We start from the raw sequence: 6,096 nt of genomic DNA, 5'->3' as shown, positions 1-6,096 counted from the left end.
TATATATAAATTGTAAAATATGTGTGCATCTATGTATCATAAAAAGTATATAGGTATACGTATATTTTAAGATTATAAAGTATATATATATATATATATATATATAAAAAGAAAATATGTATGTATATATATATAGGAGTTATAAAATGTAAAACACATATATATTATAAGAATGCATGTATATATATATATTTTAAAGTTATAGAACATAAAACACTTATGTATGTATAAATATATAAAACATAAAATATATGTGCGTATGTATATTATAAAAATATGTATATGTACGTGTATAACAAAGTTTTAAATAAAGATATAAATAAGCAAACAAATAACTAAATAAATAAATAAAGAATTAAGATAAAACGGGTTTAATTGTAGCTTAAATTAAATTAGCAGGATAGATTAAAATAAAAATAAATAAATAAATAAAGGGACCAATTTCAAATGCGCAAAGTAAAGCGGGGATTAATCGGGAAAATATCCCATTGACTTCCTGTGCTGCGTTTCAATGGACTAAAATGAAACAAGCAGTAAATCTTATGACCCAAATCAAAAATAAAAAAGAATCTGATTACACTATGTTGCAAAAGCGGAGGGGCTGAACATGCAATTAGCCCCTCCCAACAAAACACGCTGATCCTGGCGTTACTGGGTCGGGTCGCGGGTCAAACATCAAAACGGCGCCGTTTTGGCCACTGATGCTAAGGCCCAAAACGACGTCGTTTTATACCCAATATAAATACTATAAAAAAACAAAAAATAATGTTTAAACCCACCTTTTAAAAAAATTCAGAGAGCTTTCAAACTCTCTCTCTAACAGCCTCAAATCCGGCCAATAGGGCCACTGTCTGTGTTGCCGTGGCTCCATCGTAGGCGGTGATCGAAGCAACGCGGAGATCGGATTTTCAACCCGATTCAAAAAATACTGGAAGGCCTAGCCTTCTGGGCCCTAAGACCGAAAGAAGAAGAAGAAGCCACGCCCTCTCCCGTCCCAATTTTGGTGACCGAACAAGGCTCCGGCGACGGGCTTTGCTGGCGACCTCAGGTATTCCCCTTTCCTTTTCCTTTTTTTTTCTTTTTATTAATATTTAAAAAAGATTTGTAAAAGAAAAAAAATGAAAAATAAATAAATAAATAAATCAGACAAGAACGCAGAAGATAATCTTTTGATTTTTATTTCCAATGTTTGTAAGAGTGTCCAGAAAAAATACAAAGAAACTGCTTGGGGCTTTTATAGCCAGATTACAATGTTCTTAACCATTATTTTCTTTGTCGTTTTGCTATTTGTTTGTTGTATTTGTTTCTGCTATTGCGTGTGGTTCTCTCTTGCAGGTAGCGGACGCATAGATGGCCGGTGACAGGCATGCGGCGGTAGTGTCAGAGGAGGCCACGCGCAGATTGAAGGGTGGCGACTAACTGCATGTGGCTAGGGTTGGCTGCTGCTGAAACTTTTTTAGTTTGTGGACCATTAGGTTTTTTAATTTTTGGGTCTGTTGGGTTAGATTTAATTTTGGGCTGGCATTTTGGGTTTGTAAATGGACATTTGTTTAATTTGAGTGTTGGGCCCGGGCAAAATTTGGGTCTTACAACCACATTTGTTCCACACTGAATTACCAAGAAAAATTAGAGTTACACATAAGTATTAAGTAGTACATAAATTTTTTTTTCTTTTTCAAATTGCTACTTAAGTTAGTAAAATCACTAAATCTACTTTAAAAACAATTTAACCCCTTAAAATAGTACCTAAGCAATATTCTTTTTTCTCAATTGTTTCTTAAATTTTTTTGTTCTGTTTGGCAATTTTAGCAATGTTCAAAATTATCCCACATGAGGTTGAAACGTTGACAATTAGTTTTGTTTTCGAACTTAAAATTAGTTCAGAGATAAGAGTTAAACTGGTTGACGCGCAAATCAATACAAGTCAGTTGAATGAAGGTAAAAAACTAGTTGAACCAAATCTCTCTATTTTTAATTTTTAAATTTTTATGAAAATTTTTACTTAAAAGAAAGGCTTGGTTTTTAAGCGATCAAATTTGAGTCACCTTCCTTTCCTAGAACCCTTCCTAGTGCACGGTTCACATTCACATCTTCAGTTTTTTTCTTAAAAGAAAAACTCTGGAGAATCCAAATTGTTTTTTTTGATTGATTCATTCTTGTGAAAGAATGTGAATATTATAAAATTATCATAGCATCCCATGCATATATTTAAAAGAAAAACTCTGGAGAATCCAAATTGTTTTTTTATGATTGATTCATTCTTGTGAAAGAATGTGAATATTATAAAATTATCATAGCATCCCATGCATATATTGGAAGCATGTCATTTAGATTAGGTATGAATGCCACTAGCACTATTGTATGATCATTCTTGAAATTCATTTAGATTAGCTATGAATGCCACTAGGACTACTGTCATAGATTTTTATTTCATATATTATTATATTATTATTTTAGATCATTTTTCGCAATTTTTCTATACAAAGATTGTAATATTTTATTTGAACTGTGGTATGGGACTTAGGCTTTGGGATTGCTCATCATGGATGATATTTTATTTTGATTTAAGTTATTAAAATATGGTTTATTAATTAATCATGCATAAAAATCTAGTTTTCATTAAACTCAAGTTAAAAATCACTTTTTCGCTACATTATTATGTGAATGAGATTTGAAAAACATATAAAAATCGAGAATCGACTTTTACTAAGTAAACTTTAAAATCCATCCTTTTGCGAAAATTATACCTTTTAGTAAAACAAAGATAACATGCTATGTTTTCCTCAATAATAAACAACCGTTTTATAAACTCCGATCATACTAGGTTATTTCGATGGCCGATGTAATCTTCCAAATTTGATCTTAACGTCTAGTTCAGGTTTGAAATGTTACAAATTGTTTAGGTACCAAGATCGAAAAAATGACAGAGTCTAGGTACCAATTTATGGGTTAAGCCTTTTTTTAAAATAGATTAACGGTTTGACTGACTGTTTGACTAACAAAGGATGAAAATACTAGTGTAAGCAAAGACCCGATTAAAAATGATATAGATAAAAACATTCATGATTAGAGTGACAGCTCTAGTTATTATAGTAATGTTGATTATTTAGTTGAAGTCAAAGACATTTGAAATTTCATTTCGATGACATCTTTTAATTAGGAATAGTCTTAGAAAAAATAGTAATTTATATATCATTTGTGATACTTAAATATCAAAGGATGAGTTAAGCTATTAAAGATTTGAAGAGATAAATTATGTTTAGCACTATAAATAAATATCATAATTTCTTATTAAATAAAATAAACAACCAAAACCCATTTTCTTTAAACAATTATTTTATTCTAAAATAAAAATAAAATAAATAAACATAAAAAGTGAAACCAATAACTCCAAATAAAATGTCTTCGTCTTCTACTAATTAATGATATTTTTAAATAAAATAACTCTCACAAGTTTTAAAACGTAAGACTTGATGAAATTCTATCTATAATTTAAACAATTAAATTTTATTATCCATTTTTGTATTATGTGCAACTTGTATATTTAATTTTTATATTTTAATTTAATTTATTTTTATCCTTCATTTTTAAATTTTAAAATTTCATGACTAAATAGTATTTGTTAAATTTATTAGGTCAAGTTATCCTATCTGTAAAAGGGTTAATGAATTATTTGCCCCAAAATTTCACTCAATTATCACTTTAGTATTTAAAGAATTTTTTGCATTAATTTGACACCTAAAGTTTCTAAATATGTATCACCTTGTCCCAACTGTTAACGGTGTTAAAAAATTGATGTGGCGCGCTCTTAGCATGTCATGTCTCCTAATTCTTATTTTCTTAAAATAAATTTAAAAATAAAAATGGAAAAATAAAAACTATTTACTTTTATTTTTAAAAATACATAAAATACCAAAAAAAAAGTGAAAATGCAAAAAAATCAACCAAAAAAATCTCTAAAAATTAACAAATCAAAAAACATGGAAAGTCATATAAAATTCCCAAAATTTAAAATATATATATTCTTCTCTTCTTAAAATAGATAAAATACAAAAAATTCAAAATATTCAGAAAATATTAAAATTAAAAATATAAAATATATGGAAAGTTTTAAAACTTTCCAAAACTTTAAAAGTATACTTTTTAAAAATACATAAAATAAAATAAAATAAAAACTTTCAGAGTTTCTTCTTGGAGATAAATATGGAAGGTTGCATTGTTTTATACAAATATCTTAACTATCTTTTACTAATATTTTAGATTTCTCCTTACATTTTCTTTGTATTTTCTCTCTTTCTTCGTATTATATATTTTTCCAAATATATATATTTAAAGTTTCTACAAATTTTACATAATTTTCAAATTCTTAAAATTTTTGAGTTCTACCAACAATCACTTTTTTTTCTAAAGAAGAAAAGAAAAGAAGTGAAACCAACAACTCCAAATAAGGTGGATATCTTTAATTTCCACTAATTAAGGATATTGTAAATAAAATAATCCAAAAGTAAGACTTCATGAAACTCTATCTATAATTTAAATGGTTAAATTCTATTATTCGTGTTTAATTTTTATATTAGTCTTTTAATTTTTTATATAAGGTCTGAATTTGTATCAAACAAGAGTTGATAAGAATTTTAATTGCCTTTTGTTCAAGTTAAGACTTCAAAGGGTAATTGTTACATTCATTAGGCTAAGTTATACTATTTTAAAATTTAATATGACAAACATATTAAAGTAAATTATACCAGTGATTACCTAATTATATTTAAGTTCCTGTTTTGATCACTCAATTTAAAATTTTTAAATTTAAACACTAATATTTGAATTATTCCTATTTTAATCCCTCACCATTAAAATGATAATACAACCTTTCGATATAATAATCATTTAATGCTAATACTTATATATTCTATTTATACACTATAAGTAAGCAAAGAAAGCAGGTAAGAGAAAATTAGTAAAACGTAATTCGCCAACAATGCCTATCCCACTAGCAAAAGTGGTGAAGACTCTTCGTAATTAATTATTTGAGGAGCGCAAAGAAAAGTAAACTCAAATTAATGGTGTTCTTTAAATATGAAAATATTTGTTCTGCTCTAATCACATGCCTTAACCACCATTACTGGTTTTTCGAGAACAAAACTTTTAATTTCTTAGTCTTGGATTGAATCGAGTAGAACCGAATGGAAAAAATTCAAGTTGATAAGTCTTATTTTATCATCTTAACTTGAGTTGAATTTTCTTTTTAAAATCAAATCAAGTAAAATGAAATTTGAGTCGTATGGAGTAAAATTATTCGAGTTATATTAAAAATTAAACATATCAAATTCAAATCTTGTTATCATACAACTAATTCTATTTTAGAGCATATAAATTTGAAAGCATATATATTTGAAACTCTTTCAAAGCAAAATAATTGAAAAAATAAAATACTTTAGTATGATAAACATGAACCATTAATTTACTTATTTAAGTCCCTAGATTTATTATTTTAGATTTTTTTAATATTTTATATATTCTTTAGAATTTTAATTTTTAAAATTTAAGAAATACACTTTTCTAGCCAAAACTCACATTTGTTGAACTTAATATACAACTAATTGTTACGCAAGGTCCTCAATACAATCCTCAAATGCTCTTCATGATCACTCTCACTCTTAGAATATATGAATATATTATCAATAAAGACTACAACAAATTGATCCAAGTAAGGTTGGAATACCCTGTTAATTAAGTGCATGAATATTATTGGTGCATTCATCAACCCAAATGATATCACCAAAAACTCATAGTGACTATATCTTGACCGAAAGGCTGTCTTTGGTACATCATCACCTTTCATCCTTATCTGATAATAACTTAACCTTACATCAATTTTGGAGAATCCCACTTAACTGATCAAATAAGCCCTCAATCTTAGGTAAATTAATGATATTTATTTTTTATCTTGACTTTGTTCAACTAACAGTAGTCAATACACAGGCGCATAAATTACTTTCTCATTCAAGCATATCATCATTCGAGCATCACTTGAAAGCTCATCAAACATACATCTACGAATTCATTAAGAGCATTATTGTAACATCTTATTACTCA

At 27.4% G+C, this 6,096-nt stretch overlaps 1 long non-coding RNA gene across 1 annotated transcript; it reads left to right on the top strand.

Moving 5' to 3' along the window:
* Positions 1-609: 609 nt before the first annotated feature.
* LOC128041267 (uncharacterized) lies at positions 610-1,606 on the top strand. Its single transcript, XR_008196004.1, has 2 exons — positions 610-1,048; positions 1,336-1,606. It is a non-coding gene; the product is annotated as an uncharacterized LOC128041267 (long non-coding RNA).
* The last annotated feature ends 4,490 nt before the right edge of the window (positions 1,607-6,096 follow it).

Source organism: Gossypium raimondii, chromosome 5 (assembly GCF_025698545.1).
Source record: "Gossypium raimondii isolate GPD5lz chromosome 5, ASM2569854v1, whole genome shotgun sequence".
Taxonomy (NCBI): Eukaryota; Viridiplantae; Streptophyta; class Magnoliopsida; order Malvales; family Malvaceae; genus Gossypium; species Gossypium raimondii.
The sequence above is the reverse complement of the archived record's forward strand: the minus strand, read 5'-3'. Positions and strand labels throughout refer to the sequence as shown.